Source organism: Rattus norvegicus, chromosome 2 (genome assembly GCF_036323735.1).
Source record: "Rattus norvegicus strain BN/NHsdMcwi chromosome 2, GRCr8, whole genome shotgun sequence".
NCBI classification, from domain to species: domain Eukaryota; kingdom Metazoa; phylum Chordata; class Mammalia; order Rodentia; family Muridae; genus Rattus; species Rattus norvegicus.
The window spans coordinates 27,638,475-27,657,601 of NC_086020.1; the positions used below are offsets into that span (position 1 = coordinate 27,638,475).

Here is a 19,127-nt window from a genome sequence, read left to right on the forward strand (position 1 = left end):
GTAGGGTCTTCAGGAACAAGGGAAAGGTGGTTCTAGCCATCAAGTAAGCAAGCAAGGATTTGATCCCTTGTTAACTTAACACACCCTTCTTTTTTACTTCTTTTTTTTTTTTTTATTAACTTGAGTATTTCTTATATACATTTCGAGTGTTATTCCCTTTCCCGGTATCCGGGCAAACATCGCCCTCCCCCCTCCCCTTCCTTATGGGTGTTCCCCTCCCAACCCTCCCCCCATTGCCGCCCTCCCCCCACCAGTCTAGTTCACTGGGGGTTCAGTCTTAGCAGGACCCAGGGCTTCCCCTTCCACTTCTAATGTGGCTTCTTAAGGTGAATACTTCATTTCCCTCCCCACTCACACATACGTGAGCACCAGCTGGCTCTTTCCCTGTCCGTCATCTTATGGGGAGTCCATAAGTCAAGGAAGCCTGGCTCGGCTTATTTGCAAATGATAAAATTCCAACCCAAATAAATGCTTTATAACAGTTTCAATATATTAATTTATAACTCCATTTTCACTTGCCTTGGGGGCAGGGCTATACTGACTTTTCTGTTCAAAGCACCCTCTGTTCCGTTTGCAAAAGCTAGAGATACTTAAACAAGGGCCATAAGGCTGTGTTTCACTCACTAAACACTTGCCGAGCCTTAAGATGAAATATTTTTGGTCCTCAAAGGACCAGTCCTCAAAGGATTTGTGATTTAGAGGTCTAGAGTTATGTTGGATTTCTGTATACTTAAGATATGATACCAATTGTCCATTCAAAATACAATGAAGGCATGGTCAGCTCTGTTGGGATGGAGGTAAGAGCTGAAAACTGATCTACCTGGGCTGGTCAAAATGTTCTTAGCTTAAGTGATGTAACATGAAAGCGTATTTACCTGATGAAGACAGAGGGACTGAGGTATGGACATAGGGACATACACAGCAGGACCCATTTAAGGAAATAACTGACAGTTCATCTCATGTGATCTTGAGGAATTGAGGATGGAGGAAGGAATTAAAATTTTTCAAGTGTATGTGTGTGCATGTGTGTGTGTGTGCATGTGTGTGTGCACGTGTGTGTGACAACATATGTGTGGAGGTCAGAGGATCACTTGTAGGGTTGGCTTTCTCCTTTACCATGGGACTGAGCTCAGGTAGTCAGGCTTGGCAAAAAGTACCTTTACCTAACTGGCCCCATTAATGTTGTTGTTGATGATGATAAAATACTTCACATGGCAGTATAAACCGCACACATGCAAGCCCCACCTACATTTAGCATGTCAGCATTTTGCCGCTTTGACAAGAGATGAAGCTGTACCCCCACGTCTTCCTCCTCCTCTTTATCTTTGGGAGGGCATTGTTACTGTGCATGAAAGTTTGCTTTCTCTGTATGTAGGTGTGCACTCACATGTACACATGTTGTACATGCACATACGCTTGTTTGTGGACAAATATGCAGAGGTACACATGCACACATATGCACGTGAGTGTGGAAGCCAGAGTGGGACATTCTAGTCAGTTGTAGAGCTCCAGATTCAGTGAGAGTTCTTATCTCACATGTAGACCTCTGGTCTGCACACAAGCACACACACATGTGTTTGCACTTCCACACATATGTGTACACATGTTCACACAGAAAGAAAGAGAAAGAAAGCATGGGGAAGGAAGAAAAGAAGGAAGGAAGAAAGAATCAAAGAAAGAAAGAAAAGAAAGAAAAAAAGAATTGGCTCTGTGATTAGCATTTTAAGTGCAGGAGTGGGATTGGAGAGACGGCTTAGTGGTTAAATGCAGGAGACACGCAACAGATAGAAGCAGGAATCCTGTTTTCTGTTGTCCACTGCCAATAAATTGTCTTCTCCTGGAATGTCCAGGTCACCTTCAGAGCTTCTCCAAAGAGGCCATCTGACCTCCTCCTCTATGTGGGAAAACATTCACTACACTGCCGTCCTTCTACAGGAGGCCCTGGTCATGCCTTTCCAAAACATTTAGCACGAATGGAAACGATTCCTTAGACATGATTGAAAGCACAGCTAAGAAATGACTTGTGCTATGACTCGGGAGATAGATCAGCAAAACACTCGCAGATGTGAAGACCTAGTTTAGACCTCCAGCACCCAGAAAAGGCGAGGTGAGTGTGGTGGCCAGCACTGAATACCAGTATCAGGAAATGAGGGACATGGACCCCTGGAGCAAGATGGCTAGCTAGACTGACTAGCTGCCTCCGTGAGATCAGCAAGACAGGCCCTTGTCTCGGCATCACAGAAAGCTACCAAAGACGACACCTGCTGTCAACCTCTGGCCTCTAAACTCACATGTGCTCCCATGTAAATACATCACATAATACATGGACACTATGTATACGTATGCACATAGATGCACACCACACACAAACACATGCACACTAAACACACACGCATATTCATGCAGAAATGGTAATTTGAATCATGTGAGACAGGTCTTTTTATATTTTTTAATTTATTTATTTTATGTATGTGAGCACATTGTTGCTGTCTTCACACACACCAGAAGAGGGTATCAGATCCCATTACAGATGCTTGTGAGCCACCATGTGGTTGCTGGGATTTGAACTCAGGACCTCTGGAAGAGCAGTCAATGCTCTTAACCACTGAGCCATCTCTCCAGCACCCCACTCCCTGTCTTTTTTTTTTTAACATACCAATCTCCCTCCTCCCACACTGTCTCTAATCCTTGAGAATCACTAACATGTCCTTCATTTCTATGCTTATACTGCCATTATGAGAAGGCCACCTGAATGGAATCAGACAGAATCAACATAGTCACAGCTGACTAGGTCACCTATGGAGGGTGGGTCACCTATGGAGGGTGGGGTTGAATTATCAGCAGGACCTTGCAGTTGCTTTCTAACTTCTAATCAAGACTGAACCCTCAGCCGTGATCATGAGTGGGATGAAATATTTCCTCCCTAAGTAATCATTTTTTGTGTAAATGAAGATCTGCCCTTCTTTCTTTCCACCTTGAATGAAGATCTCCCCTGGTTCCTCGGAATCGCCCTATAGCTTTTCTCTCTCCCAATGCAAACAGCAGCAGGACCCACTTGAAACGCAGGTGGCTTGTCTTTAAACCTAACACAGATCAAAGTGCTTAATGTCCCATTTGTCCTGTTCTCAACGCTAATTAGAGCCCCTAACTCCAATCTCTTCAGTGCATTTGTCACGAACATGTTAATACTCCTTCCTGTTTGGTGCTCTAAACAAATTTATGCTCAGGATCTTCAAAGATAAATATAACAGGAGACATTATTTTATTTCTTTTTAACAAATTTATTTAAACCACTGAAATTCTGGAAATTAAACTTGACATTCTTCATTTAACAGAGACTTCAAGTGACAAGAACTCATTGCAGTTAATACAAGAGCCCACAGGCTCTCGGTCTCCTAAATTTGATTTAGAGTGGAGAGTTACAGGGCTTTCTGGTTTCTCAGAAGTGAGATGCATGCAGATTTCTTCTCAGCCCCAGGTCAGGGTTCCCTCCTCTCGAGTTTCTCACCAGGTTGCCGACCACACCTCTGATATAAGTGTTACTATATGATGTGAGCCTTTCTGGGGAGACATAACACACCGTTTACTCACCCCGCAGACAGACCACAGGAACAGTTCTGTGAAAGTTCACTTTGGTGACCAGTGAGTTTTGTTGGGACAGATCAAATGCACTATATCCCTGAAAAGCACAGGCTGACCCTCAAAAGCTGCAGGGGGACACACTCTGCATAACTTGCAGGCAGCTCCTCAGGCCAGAGGCTCTCCCCCGGGGAGGGGGGCTGCTCCACTGCTCTGTGCTGCTCCCCCAACAGCTGTACTGACTCTCTAAGCCTTGGGAGGACCCCTTCAGTAATGTTGTTAAGGCTCAGTGTTTCCTGGACTTGTGAAATTTATTTCCTGAGGTTCAGAAGCCCCCTTCCTTCCTGCAGGGGATGTTTGAGTTTGGAGAAAAATCTCTGTACAATGATCTAGGGCCACAAAGACCTGGGTCTCCAAAGAGAGCCACCCGCCCCACCCCACCCCAGCCCACTGTCTTCCTACCACCAACACTAAGAACTAAAGTGCTTATGCACTGTAAAAAAGAGGTGAGGAGACTGCTTTGGGGTTGAATGACCCTATCACCGGGGTCACATGTCAGATACCCTGCACATCAAATAGGAACTGTTTTAAAGGGTCAGGGTCACAGTATTAGGGAGGTTGTGAGTCACCATTCTAAAGCCTGAGGCTAGACTGAGGCACACTAGTTGATCTGGCCATACCTCCTTCCCTGACTTCTAGTCAGAGAATGGTGGTGGTTCAAGAGGTCAGGAAGCTGATTTCTGTTTGTTTTTGTTTTATGTGCATGGGTGTTTCGCTTGCATGCATGTTTGTGTACGTGTACCTATCTACCCTTGGAGGCCAGAAGAAGGTATTAGATGCCTAAAGTCTTAAACTGTAGTTACAGACAGTTGTGAGATGCCATATGGGTGCTGGGATTTGAACCTGGGTCCTCTGGAAGACCAGCCACCTTTGGGACATCTCTCCAACAAGCTGCTGTTTTGAACCTATCCAGTTAGGGTGAGTCAGGTTAGAGCAATAAACAGACCCAAACACATCACTGCTTAGCACAGGGAACATACTAATTTGCTCATATAGCATTATTTTGCAGACCCTCATAACAGACCCAACTCCTGTAAAGACAGGAGTAGATACAGAACCAGCTCATGCAAGTTCTTGCCCACCCCTCTGCTTAAGGGCTTTCTCTGCTCCTGGCTGTCATTTCAGGACCCAAGTTAATTTGGACACCACTACCTTAAGAATGTGACTTCCAGAAGAAACCCAGAAGTGGAGAGGAACTTCAATTTCTGTCAGTCAGAAAGCAGAAAGGGTTTACCTATAGGAGCATACCCAGAAAGACTATTTGACACGTCACCCGGGCTCAAGTGCTATCGGAGAAAACCTAGTCCTGGTCACTGAATGCCCAACTGCAAGAAAATCTTGGAGCCTGGGCCTGTTAGAGTGGGAAGGAGGGGAAGCAGAGAGAAGATTCCAGGTGGTGGTAGCCAGTCAGTAGCGATTGTCCACTCATCAGCTTCTGTTCCATAGTCTTGCCCACCCAGCTGATGTCTGGATTGGCTTCTAATAAAGAAGGGAACCTGTGGGCCTGGGCCCTGATGTCTTCAGCAGGAGCTTGTGGGAAGCAAACTGTCCACCTTCACCCCCATTCCTTCCCACAAGGCTCTGGGAAAGGGAACCATGGCTGTAACCTGTAAGGCTGACTGCAGGCTGAAGACCCATGTTCCATAGGACTGGTTCCCTAGCAAAATAGGGCACAGGCGAGTTTCCAGAAAAGCGTAGACCATGTATCGTATGTGGCTCTGGAAGTACATGGTAAGAAGTCAACTCGTTTGTACGGACAAAGGGAGTGTCCTATCTTCAAAGAGATCCCGGACATCTCAGAAAGTGGAGGCTGCCCTTGAAGTAAATTCTCACTGAGAGATCACAGAAGCAGGGCGGGATGGCTCTGAGTGCCACATCACCTCCCGATGACGGACCAGGGCACAGGCACAGTCCTTTATTACTAACCCACCCCTTGTTGAGGTAAGAGCTGATGCGGAACCAGTGCACAAATTCGCTTCCCCCCTGCCCTTGGCGCAAGGGCAACCACACAAAATGGGATTAATTGGGATTATGGGGGCTTTGGCTGCTTGGCTGCTACTCAAGGATGAATGCTTAATTTATGTCTCAGTGGTCTTGACTCCTGCCTGATTAAACTGGCTCATTCAGACTATTGTTTGCCAAGGACTTTCCTTTCAGAGTGGCTACAGGTGGCGCTTTTCTGACAGACTTTTTGTTTCACGAAGTACACGGTCTTTAATGGACTGCAGCCATAACACCCTTCCCTCAGAAATAGCTAAAAGCACAAACAAAGTCAAAGGTTCTTCCTGCCGTGTTTCTGGGCTTTTGTTGTGATGACTAAGTGTCAACAGGTGTAACTGTTTCAAGACCACACGTCATGGAGGCGGAATTGTAACTGGGCTTGAGAAAAGAACCCTTGTTAGAAGCATCACATCCGAGGCAGGCGTTCATTTTCTTTCTCCCCCCCCCCTCTCTCTCTCTCTCTCCCTCCCTCCCTCCCTCCCTCCCTCTCCCCCCCCCCGTCCCCTCCCACTCCCTCTCTCTCCCTGTGAAAGTGCACTATGCTATGAAGGTCACAATTTTGAAGAGTCAGTTCTTCCTACCACATGGAACCCTGGGATTGAACTTGGAATGTCAGACTTCACGGCAAGCACCTTTACCTGCTCAGCCATCTTGCAAGCCCCTTTCATCTTATATTGGAGACAAAGTCTCTTGCTGAACCCAGAGCTTGTAGTTTTGGACAGATTGGTTGGCCCCAAATTCCAGAATCCAACAGTCTCCATTCCACAGCTCCGGGGTTATGTGGCATAGCACCACACCTGGCTTCTACATGGGTGCTGGATAGTATCCTAATTCTGGTTCTCATAGCCACGTAACAAGCACTTGGCCCATGAAGCCAATGCCCCTGGTCATTCCTTCCCCTTAGCCATGTGTTTCATGGAATTAAAAGACGCTCTTGTGCCAGGCCGGGGTTCCATGGTGCCCCAGAGAGAAAATGGTCCTGAGGAGCACCTTCTGGTACCTCTGTGCTGGCTTTGGTCAGATCCTCCCCTGGCTTAGACGAGGGGCTTGGGCTCATTCCCAAAGGCCACTGCAGTCTGCCTCCCACTCGGCTGTTATTTGCAGTGACAGGGATGATGGGGGATGGCAGAGGCTTCTCTTCTGCCTGGGTTTAAATGAATGCTGTCCGTAAACCTGAGCTGACTCGATGGCTTAGCCATGTGGCTGACTTGCCTCAAGTTGATTAAGCAATTTTTAGCCAATTTGATATTTTCTTATTGCCTTGACCCCCGGGGTTGTCTAAAGGGCCAAACAGGTTTGGAAAAATCCATCCGACAGTGTAAAGACCTTCATGCTATTTCCAGAAGCCACACAACCATGTTCAGAGGCAAATAAACTCTAAGAGTACAGAGACCAAGGGAAGCATTTTGATCAAAAATAGTGTTTTAAGAAAATTTTGTCTGGGACTTTCTGGCCTAAGTAAAGATGAAGCTTTTATCACAGACTAGCATGACAGAGACTTGTATACTAGCCACATGATATGTAATTAGTTTAATTAATTAGTTCCTATAATTATAGAAACATTTCCCAGCATCAAGTACAAATTGCTACAGAGATCAACCCTGTATATTGTATTGTTTGGAGCACAGTAATATTGAACAGCAATATCATTTCTCCTGGCTTTATGTAAAGAAAAACAGCTAATAAAACAAAAATCCTTTATCTGAGAAGCCTACCGTATTACAATCTGGAAAGTGTTCAGTGCAGTACTCAGATTCCGATTTTGGTGAGGATTCCATAAGTTTAAAAGAACTTTATGGGAGATGCAATTATGAGCACATTATGGTGTTAATTAAATATTACTTTAACTTTTATAATGTATTATCTCCTGAAAATACTTTGGTGATAAAATTTTGGGTTTAATCAAGTGGGGAGCGGATGTGAGTGAACTTGATTAACTCAATCTGACGGAAGGAAGGACAGAGCTCCCAAGGAGATGGATAAATGCACGCAGATGAGCTTAGAAGGGAAATTAGTCAGCTCTGTCAAACAACTTAAAAGTTAGAGGGAAAGTAGAGATGTTGCCGGGATTCAGAATTAGTAAATGTGAAGGTTACCATCTGTGCTGGCGTCTGATGAAGGCTCTCAGGGAGGGCACACTGGGGCAGGGAGAGGATGCCCTGAGGCTTGAGGGAAAATACCCTGGGTGCACTGCCTGGAAAGTGTCCATCCCAGAGATTTTGCATGTAAGTATTGGATGACAATAAATATATACACATATTTAGGTAAGGTTTTTTTTTCATTTCTTTTTGTTTTGCTATATGAAATCATACTGGGAAAAAAAAACTCACCCAATTTTCAGGTTTTGCATTCAAGTCTGGTCCTGGGTTAAAAAACTGAAGTGAAGAAGCCTGACTTACAGACCATCTGGGGCTTCACATTACACACTCCACACACACTCCTGTGCCCTACTGCCTCAAGGTCTCTCACACCAACATCTAAGTATTGGCTAAATAAAATGGCAAGTCCAACCCCTTTCCCAGACTCCTGTGGCCAGGACGGGACTGAGGTGCTGAGTCCTAACAACAAAGAATTGGGAGATCTGTCTTTAAATCTTGCCTCGTACCTACATGCAGACATCGGCCTCTCTTGGTTTGGCCGTGTGATTGCAACTTTCTTTCTAAGGTCATTTAGCAACCAAAGCATGAGTCCACCATGAACTGGGAAACAGGGCTGGGAAACATCAAGGTGAGCCTGGGCTCTACAGAGGTATTCCACACATGACTTTGGATTTCTGGGACTCAGTTTCCTTATTGAACTCTAGAGAATAACCAGTGTGTTATCACAAAGGCAAAACTAACCCACCGAAGCATTCAGAACACCTCTTGGCTTAGCAAACCTGAAATAAATATTAGGAGATTAAACACCATTATGTTGACATTTGAGAAATGATGTGCACATGGCTAGATAGGTTGATTCCAGTCAAAGAATCCTACAAAAGCAAAGAAGCCTACAAAAGGAGATTTGATTTTTCTTTCTTTCGTTAGCACTGAGACATTAATTTTTCAAGCTGATACCCTGAATGGACCTTGAACGTTAACCTAATATACCAAGAAATAAAACCACTAGTCAAAATAGCAGGAGCATCATAAACCATAGATATTATCTTTATATATTTTTAAATGCTTATAACAAAACCACTTCTTTTCATTACATGTTTATGTAATGAAAGGATCTCATACAACCACACTGATTTTAGTATCCTTTTAGTGTTTGGAAAATGCACAATCTCCGAGTTGAGCCGTGACTTCACAGAGATGGAGAAAAGCCATTCTCCTACTGGCCTAGGCTCTGACAAAGTGCTCGGCTCACGTTTCAGGGTGTTGGTACGTCTGCAACACCCAAAGAGACGAAAAAAGACAGCGGTCAAGTCCCCCACTTATCCCACTGTGGGGTTCTGCCGGCCTCTCCTTCAGCGTTTCCCTTTGTGTCTACTGTTTCGTTTACAAGATGCCTTCAAAAGCTAGTCTGGCCGTTAGCGTCCTCACAGTAGAGGTTTGGTTGTTGTTTATTTCTGGGCCCATCGTCTGCATGGTCTAGGCAGTGTGTTGTGGAGTGCTGCATAGAGCAAGCAGAAGGCACTCTTCCAGCTTGAGAGACGCATTGGTTGCAAAGGACATTTTGAAATCACCTCTCGAGGAGGGAAAGCACTGTGTCAGGTGTCATGGAACAGGGAGGGGAAGCCCCCAAGGAGATGTGCAGGACCTGTATGGAGGCAGTGGGAAGAGGCAAGGAAGGCAGCCTCTCTTCAATTGTACCCCTTGTCAACAGCCCCAAGAATGGGTCAAGTATTCATCTTAGGGCTAGCAAGGATGCTATCAGAGGCAGTGGAGACAGGCTATCACATGCCCAGCAGGAGTCAAGGGAACACTCCTGCCTTGGATATTTGAGATTCCTTGGTCTCAAGTCCTGCTTCCAAGTGGCCCACCACCCAGAAGTTAGAAAATGGTCCTTGTGATCTTAAGAAGCTCCTTCTGACAATGCAAAGGCACAGGAAAGGATGGATTTCCTTGAGGAGACGGAAAGATTATTTAAGATAATAATCTGGGTGGTTGTGGTATGTGCCTTTAATCCCAGCACTTGGGAGGCAGAGGAAGGTGGATCTCTGTGAGTTCCAGGCCAGCCTGTTCTACAAAGTGAGTTCCAGGACAGCCAAGGCTATGAAGGGCTTACCTACATGTAGGTACAGTAGCAGCAGAGGCCAGAAGAGGGTGTCAGACCCCCCCTGGGACTGGAGTTACAGATGGCTGGAAGCCTCCATGTAGGTACTAGGAATTGAACCCTAATCTTCTGATTGAGCTACAAGTACTCTTAACTGTTAAGCCCCCCTCCAGCCCAGTAGTTGTTACTTTTAATAGTCTTGGTAGAACAATGACTCAGGGATACCAGTGACAATAAAAAGGACATTCCCTTGGACATCAACTGAAGTTAATTAGCTTTTAAAATGTGTCTCATGTGTGGAGGGCCTAGTGAGGGATGGCGTCGACACCAAAGATCCTTGCTAGCTGCCTCTGTCACAAAGCAGATAGAGGCTTCAGTGAATTATTGAATTGACTCCCGAGAACTTGGCATTTCTTTGTTCTTACATCATTTATTTCTAGGAGCATGTTATTGCTATAGAGGACAGAGGAGCATTAAGTGGCATGAAGCCAGCCTGTGGCATCCTTACCCCTAAGGGTCAAAGAGCCTAACATTGTAGATGGATTTAAAAGGGGGTTAAATAACCCGGCGGCAAATATTAACGTTGGCTGCCATGCATGTTAAAAGGCTGCTAATCAAATCTCATGCCTCAGAGTGAATGGGGGTGGCCAAGGCAAATCTCTTTCCCAATCTCCTAGGCTCTTGTCCCCATTTCAGGACATAACCCCAGTCGGCAGAAGGAACACTAAATGATTACCACGGCCCTCTGAAATCACACAGCCTCCTGTGGCTCAGGACCTTAGTAGAAGCTGTTGGTACCAAAGGAAAAAAGTGTAGTTGCCCCAAATTTGCTGGGAAAATGCTGTGAGTTCTAAACCCGGCATGTCTGAGGTTCCCAGTGTGGGAGGCAGCATCCCTTCCCCATATCACCAGAGCCTCAGCTTCACGTCACCCTGGGTCATGTTTCCCCATGTCATTACCTCAGCCACCTGGGGAGGACAGAAGTCTAAGCTCTTCCCACTGCCTCTGGGTTTCTGCTTCCAGTTGGTCCCATCAGGGGCCCCACAGTACTGCAGTGACTTGATAAGGGGCATCACCCTCTTAGTGCTTCTAGGGACTTCTAGGAATGTGGCAAGACAGCTGTAGTGTGTCACCTCTCTTCATCCCTTCCTTTGCTCTCTCTATGTGACTCCCTGAGTCTCCTGAGAGTGAACCAGAGTTGGTAGGACACTACTCTTGTGCCCAGTTGCCTCTCAAACTGCCCTCTGCTTACTCTCAGAGATGTCCGCAGAGAGCAAGCATCTCCCATTCTCAACCTGGTGGCTATCTTCCTGGTTCATCCTCTGAATCGTACGTTACCCCCATGTGATCTCACAGTGGCTCCACCTCTCACTGTGGGGCCACCTATCCTCTCGTTTTTGTTATGTTCATCTAAGGTACCTCCTCCCCCCAGATTTTGGCCCAACTCTCTTACCTGTCATGGGTCCAGATGGGCCCTGGGATTCCTCTCAGCACTTCTATACTTCTGTGCCAAGTTCTCAAATGTGTAAGTCCAGAACTGCTGCATGGGTGCCCCCTCTTACTGAGTTTCTTAAAGGTGTCTCAGATGCAAGGTAGCCAGATCCAGGGTCTTCTGCTCCCCTTGCTGACTGCCCCTTTCAAAATCTCAGAGCATCAACCCACACACCCAGAAACACCTTATCTTTCTCTTTGTCACACCACCTATTAAATAAATCCATTACCTTGTGTCATGAATTCTGTTGGAACAAACCTTGAACGCTCTGCCCAAGACTCTGTCCAAGGCCCTGCTTTGAAACTCCAGCTCCTTCGTCTTCACTGCTATCTCCAAATTCAGTCTCCACAGGTACCCCATCCTGATAGCCAGGGCAAGGTAGTTTCTAAAGACAAAATGGATTCCTCTGGACAAGCAACTCCAGAAGGGAGAAGCTGCAGGCTTGCACAAAGCAAGTTACACCCGCCCCCAGAGCTTCCATATAAACCCCAAGGACCCCCTTCCCTTTTGGCAGACACTCCTTTCCTACCTCAGAAATCTAACAAATTCCGCCCCTGAAGTATTTCAGAGCTCTGTCCCTTTCACGGCCACCACCCATGAAAACACAGCTACCCTTCATTGTGGTCATACAGCCATCTCCTGGCCACTCTCACTTCCACCCCCCTGTTAATATAAACTTCACTCTCAAATGTAATCAATTCTCTTACTCAAAGGCTGGAAGCTCTTTTTCAGGCCTCAGTGGGATTCCATGGTTTTTCTGTTTAGAAATTTCTCTGATTTCACTTACAACTCAATTCACCTATGAAAAGTTGGCCCCAGTCGGCCACTGTGTCCTGTGTCTCTTTTGGTCTAAGGCTGTGGTACACCCCACTTCCCAGCTTCATTTTAATTCCAGGCTTTCCCCAACCTTAGGGCCTCTATAACTTCAATTCTTCCCCTGCAACATACATTCTTTCCATTTTTGACTGCCTGGTTGCTATCAACTTTTCTCATGTTTCATTAGAAATGTCACATTTTCATGGAAACAGTCCTCAACTTCCCAATCACAGTTGGGCCTCTAATTATACTGCACCCAGTTCTTCTCTTCCTCTTTCGTTTAGCTTAGAATACTGTTATAGTGTTGGCTATTTTTCTGGTCACTCTGACCAAATTCCTGACAGAAACATGGGGAGGAAGATTTATTTTACTTCACAGTTCACAGAGTGCAGTCCACCTGGGGAGGGAAGGCATCGTGGTAGGTATGGATGGCTCCGTGGCCACTGCTTTTCACATGGTACCTGAAAGGGCGCATGGAGATGGGCTCAAAGGGAGGGATGAGCATTACAGTCCTCAAAAGTCACTTTCAGAGACCCACCTCTGTAGGCTGTGCTGCCAGTCCCAAATCGTCAAACAAAGAAGTCTGTGGTGGACATTTCATTTTAGACTATTACTTTATAAAGATTTTATGTGTTTACTTGTTGACAGTCTTGTTACCCATAAGGTCAAGGGTTATGCCTACCTTGTACTTATGGTGAGAACCTAGGTCCAGGATTCCACTTGGTAGGTCTTTAATGTGCCTTTTAGAGAGCACGCACTAGTCAGAGTATAGCCAAATTCTGAGCACCCACTCCCCGACGGAAGGTGATCTCTACAAATTAGAACACTTAATCATGTTGGCACTGTAGACGGTATTATTATTTCCCCTCAAATGAATTATTATGTTCTTTGTAATTGTTAAGCTCAGGAGACAAGGTTCCTGCAAACCAAGGTCTTAGCTTAATGATTGAATGTGCTACTTCTCCTGCCTGGCTTAGAGGACTCACAAGAACTTGAAATTTGGCTGGTGGATAAGCAGTCCCAGTCATCTGCCGCCAGCACATAGAGACAGGCACACAGGAGCATGTGAGGCCTGGCTCTCCAGCCAAAGTCACATCACACATCGTGACTATAAACATGTCCTACAGATACTGCCTCTCTGTGGGGTGACTGACAAGGGGGTGGCCAGGGAAACCCAAGAAGTCAGAACTTCAATCACGAAGTTGTAAGACCTTGAGCCCGCACTCCTTCTCATCTCGAAGAATGGTGATAGAAATACCTTCTCTTCGTGTGCTTATCGAGAACCCTTTCCCTGCCATAGTCTGTGACAGATCTGCTCATCTAAGGCTCTCCCGACATCCTTTCAATAGTCTCGAGAAATTGCCGGCACCTTTACTCCATCCGCAAGATGCTAGAGACCCTACGTTGCTTCTGCCCAAACCCATAGATGCTAAGAAACAGGGTCACCATCGGAACTGTGGTCTGACGCCAGCTTTATGCTCCTTCTCTCCTGTGCCTGGCAGATGTAAGGCTTATTAGCCAGACAGTGCTACCCAAAAGCAAGGTGCCATTTCCTAGCTTAAGCAAATGCAGTGCAAAATGTCACAAGTATCGTTAGATGTCTCTGTGTTTTGTGTACTGTAACTGAACATCTGCACGGTAGCAAAGAGCACCTCAGAGCAAAAGGGAAATGAGGAATGGCCTCTTTCCTCAAAAGACGTTTGTTTCTTTGATCGATGCAACTTTCCGTATACCAAGGAGTGATTTTATAGCTGTGAATTTTGTTTATATGATAAAACCACCCTATATCCTCCCCCTGTGCTGTTGGCTCTCACCTGAGTGGCCCCACTGACCTACAAGCATGTGTGCTCTAAGGCCCAGAAGAGATAATACCTTTTCCTGGTATAGAATCAGACAGACAACTGTCTATCTTAAACCTTCATTACAGAGGAGAGAGAATATGGGAGACCAATGGAGTTGGGAGACAAGGGAAGATCAAAGGCTTTATCTAGTGGCCAAGCAAGTACTAGGCAAAGCCATGTGGTTCTCCACTCAGGTCTTCATCCTCCTTCTGATGAAGAATATTGTTTCGATGAGACTGGAGCTGTTGAAACATGGGTATAAACTTCTAGTTCTCTTCTTCTTCGAGACATGTGTGGGAAGACAGGCTCCAAAGCATGTGTGTTCCTGCCACTTCAGGGCAACTGCATGTGAGAGACATGTGGAAACATGTGGAGAGATAAGTCTATTTTCTTTCCGGCTGAGGAGAATCTTGCAACTTCGTATTGAGATGTTGATTTAATAAGATTTAGTGGATAGGTTGAAGAGTAGTGACTGTGGTAAGCAGGATCCCAGCACAGCCTACATGCTGTAAGATCAGCTGCGTAATAAGGGAACGACTAACCCTTTAGTAAAAATACAGCAGAATGAATGGACTATGAAGCTGGGTGGTGTTTCTGACTGCCGTCAGAAATACAGGCCAATGTCTCATTAATAATTAATGATTAGTTGATCAATTATATTATTAATAATTAATTATTAAAACAGGAGGCCTGAGAAGATGGATCAAACGGAAAAGTATTGGCTGTATTGAAGCTATATTGATCAAACCATTGAAGACCTAAGTTTGATCCCAGGACTCACAATAAGACAGAGCCAGGCATGGAGGCTAGGCTTGGGATCCCAGTATGGGGACATTGTCCGCTAAGACCTTCGACAGAGCAAGTTAATCCAGACCTGGTTGATGAAGCAAAATTGCTGACCTACCTTCAATCCTCAATTAGCCAAGGGTGATATCTCCAAGAATAAACAGACATGCGCTTGAAACACTGGGACTTAAACCTGAATTGGGATCCCAATGACAACTAGTCGTAGCTTTCCCCCAAATGTCTGGGGAAGGACACATGGCCCAAAGTGGGCAGGTACTAGGAGCATTTGCTACTCGCCCAGCCTCACTGTGGGAGGTTGTAACTCAGTTCTTTGGAGGAAGGAGAAGGGGCAGATGTAAAGATCACTAGGAGACACACCTCACTGACAGTGTGCAAGCCAGCCTTCGGAGGATACAGCTTGCCTTCCAGGTTTGTATTGCCCTCAGTTCAGTTAGATACAGCTGAATCAGTGCTGGTCCTCTTTCGCTCCCAGGATGAAACAACAGTGGTGATCGCTGGCGTTTGTGTAAGCCGTTTATTGTTTTGCAGCCTTCGGAGTTTGGGATTCAGTTTGGTTTTGCATGGCCATGGAGAGAAGCTATGACCTTGCACATGCTAGACAACTGGGGTATCATTGAAGTGTGCCTTCAGTGTGTCTCCTTTGACTCCCACATTAATCCCTACTTAATAAATCAAAATTCAGGTTAAAGCACCTTGTTTTCAAAGAGAAGAAGGAAAAATAGGTCCCCATGACAGTATTTCACCTGAGTGCTGGACTTCAGACTTTCCCAAGTCTTTATCAATGTTGACTCTAAACGAGACCCCCTCAGAGGACACTGTGCAGAAAGTGTTTTGATGTCCTGTCTCAACAGCTTTTCGCCACTATTTTGAAGGTAGTCCCACCTAAAGAGCTTACATGAACTCTTTCCTAAAATTAATGAGCGACGTCGATGATGCTGACCTCTTAGTATGCTTTCGGATGCAGACGTAGTAACTGCTGGACCATCCTCTCAATTACTTGGCCATTGATACAGTAACTCTCCTACCACTGAATACAGGGAGGTATTGGAAATGGGCCGAGTTGACAGTGGCAGAGCATCTTTGGGATTAGAAGGCTAGTCATAGGTCAGTCTGTGTGACCATGTGATGGCGGCTAAGGGAAAGGCCCTGAAGTCAGCATGGCATTAGTCTTTTGAGGGTGTTTCTACTTCCTCATGATCTCTTTCATCTGCCATTGGTCTTTTTAAAAGTTTTTACTGGGGCTGGAGAGATGGCTCAGCTGTTAAGAGCACTGACTGCTCTTCCAGAGGTCCTGAGTTCAATTCCCAGCAACCACATGGTGGCTCACAACATCTGTAATGGCATCTGATGCCCTCTTCTGGGGTGTCTGAGACATCGACAGTGTACTCATATACATAAATAAATAAATCATTTAAAAAATTTTTATTTTGTGTGTATGTGTGTGTGTGTGTGTGTGTGTGTGTGTGTGTGTGTGTATCTGTGTGTACATGTGTGGAGGTCAGAGAATTTTCACCAGACAGTTCTGGCTACTTTGCAAAGGCCAGAGAGAGTTTCTCTTGTGGTTTTTCTCCATGCACTCCAGTCTAGCTAGCCCATGAGCTGCCAATTTCTCTCTGTGTCTGTCTCTGTCTCTCTGTCTCTGTGTTTTGTCTCAGTGTGTCTCTGTCTCTGTGTGTCTCTGTCTCTGTGTCTCTGTGTGTCTGTCTCTATGTCTGTCTCTGTATGTCTCTGTATGTCTCTCTCTGTCTCTCTCTGTCTCTCTGTCTCTCTGTCTCTGTCTCTCTCTCTCTCTCTCTCTCTCTCTCTCTCTCTCTCTCTCTCTCTCTCTCTCTTTCTGGCTCCTAGGATTACAAATGCACACATCGCCATGCTACTTGATTTCCAGGGATCAAACTCATGTGCTCATGAGGTTCACCTCTGCCTTTTATCCACTGAGCCATCCTTTAAGCCTATCTTTGGGTTTTACAGCTAGATTTAGTGCCCTCTCTTGATATCACTGGGGAGAAAGGCAAAGGGTGGGCGCATGGGGGTGGGAGTGGGGCGTTCCCTCATTCCCATCTCTAGTATTTCCTAGGAGATGTGAGGAGGAAGTGAACTCTTTCTTTCAGACTCACAGGTAGTTACAGTTCCTGCCCGAGAGCCCGCTGAACCCCTGCTGGACAGGCGCCTCAGGCCCACTGAGGCAGGCTGGATAAAGCTAGCATCATTGTTGCTGGCAGTGATCTACTGCTGACTTGAGGCGGGGGAGGGGGGCAGGATGGGGGCTGGGAGAGAGGCAACACCATTTCTCTGGGCCCTCCCATGTTTATTTCCTCATTGCTGCCACCGGCAGCAAGCCCCTTCTCTCTGCAGTTTGTCTTCATCTTGTTACCATAAAAATCACATCTCAGTTTGGGCTGCAAGGCCCAGAAAATGCACAAGCACCATGTTAAATGTTATGGTGTGCAACACCATTTATTTCTTCAACAATTCGTTCCAGAGTCTGGCCTGGAGCTTTGCAAAATTCTTTTTCTGTGTCCTTCTCCCTGGTTCTTTCCCGCTCCCTGATCCCCTTCTCTTACTCTCTTTCTCCTATTGACCACTTGTTAAATCTTTTGTTTGTTTCCCCTCTTTCTCCTGGGACCCGCCGACAGGCAGGCTTGCCAGATTCATTTTCTGATCAAAGCTGTTTGATTTGGTCAATTTTGCCACATTGGAGACGTTCTCTATTACAGAGATAAATAGCTTTGGGCTAACTGTCAACGAAAACTTGTAAGCTAATAAATTATTCCAATTTCTTCCCTCGGATTTCTCTGGAGACAGCCCTAGGAAATACACTTTTTGATTAGTAAATTTCTCTGTGTGTGTGTCTGGACATTCAAATGTGTCGGCTTTGATTAGTACCATTGCTTTTCAAGTCGATGCTGGCTGAGGGGCTGTCAGTCGCAGGCAGTCCTGATGCATAATGCATCAACTGGGCCCAGAAACAGGAGCCTCTTCCAAGACTGGAAAGGTGGGAAAATTGCCCTAACAACCCCACTGGTTTCCTCCGCACCCAAGGGGGCTCAACTTGAAAGTCTTGACAAGACTTGCTTGGGCATCAGTGAAAGCCACCCACGCTGGGCAGAGAGGTTTGGAGAGACCATGACTGTGGCCTGCGGAGAACAAAAGCCTCTGCTCCCTCTGCTCAGGACAGTACCCACCCCCACCCCACCCCTGCTCCCACCCCCCCAGTTCTCCCCTGCATCCTTGCTCTTACCCTCGCTCAATCATCCTGGGCCCCTCCTGGGCTGGCTGGCCTGGGCTTCCTTTTTCCCTCCCCCCTTGGGTTCTGCTTTGCCGTTTGTCTAGTTAAGGGCCCCTGGGTTGTTATAGAAACAATATTTTGGCTATAACAAATCAATCGGTGCGTGTGAACACAAACATACAGACCATTTATCAACTGCAAAATACCCTAAATTATGACCTTTCTAAAACCTATCAGAAGGGCGAGCGAATGCATAACGTAAATTAAAGTTTGAAGGGTCAGCGGTTTTTACTCCCACTCTCCGTCTTCCTTTCACCTTATAGGTTTAAGAACAAGAGGGCTGTGTAATTACATTTCAATGGGGTGCGGCGGTTCATTATTCCCAGCTCTACCAATCTGCCGCTCCATTTCCAAGGGAGCCAGGTACGCTTTAGCAGACATTAGGTGTTGGAGGACCTCACTTGCTCTTTGGGACTGATAACATCTTTTAAAGCGCAACACTACTATCATCTCAATTTAGAAAAGGCTAGAGGGTGAGGGTCCCCCCTCCCCTCAGATCAATACCGTTGTTCATATTTTAGAAGGGTGGGAGAGCTCAGCTGCTAAGCTTCGCCCTTTGCCTCCAGTGGCTTCTCTTCCGCCGATTACCATTTCCCCGAGTCCCCACCAACCCCATGTGGTAGGAGACAACTTTTTGTGTTGGAGCCCACTACGCTGATGGAAATGGGTGGCTTCCAGCAGAAAGCCCTTCTGCTGCCAAGCGGCGGGCTGATGGTGAGGCTGCCTGCTATGAGGGCCAGGCTCCCAGGCAGGCTTCAGCGCGGCCATGAGAGGCTGGAGGCGGCAGGCACCGCCATGTTCCTTCTACCAATGGGGAAGGAACCAGCAAGCCCCTCCTAAAAACCAACCATACCTTCTGCCCCGGAAGTGAAGTCGACAAAGAAAAGGCCAAGAGTCTTCTTGTATCTGGAAGAAAGAGACAGGACAGCCCCCAAAGTCTTCAAGCAGTGAAGCAGGCGGTGTGACGAGCAAAGATGAAGGCTCATTCAAAATGGCGCGCGCACGCGGGAGCGTGAGAATGAATGCACATGTGTGCTTAGGGGCG

General features: G+C 46.3%; 1 long non-coding RNA gene across 1 annotated transcript; it reads right to left on the reverse strand.

Moving 5' to 3' along the window:
* Window positions 1-3,260: 3,260 nt before the first annotated feature.
* Window positions 3,261-19,075, reverse strand: LOC108349922 (uncharacterized). The gene is made up of 3 exons (XR_001836538.3): window positions 18,936-19,075; window positions 11,562-11,717; window positions 3,261-3,561 (listed from the first exon to the last, which is right to left on the reverse strand). It is a non-coding gene; the product is annotated as an uncharacterized LOC108349922 (long non-coding RNA).
* Between the last annotated feature and the right edge of the window lie 52 nt (window positions 19,076-19,127).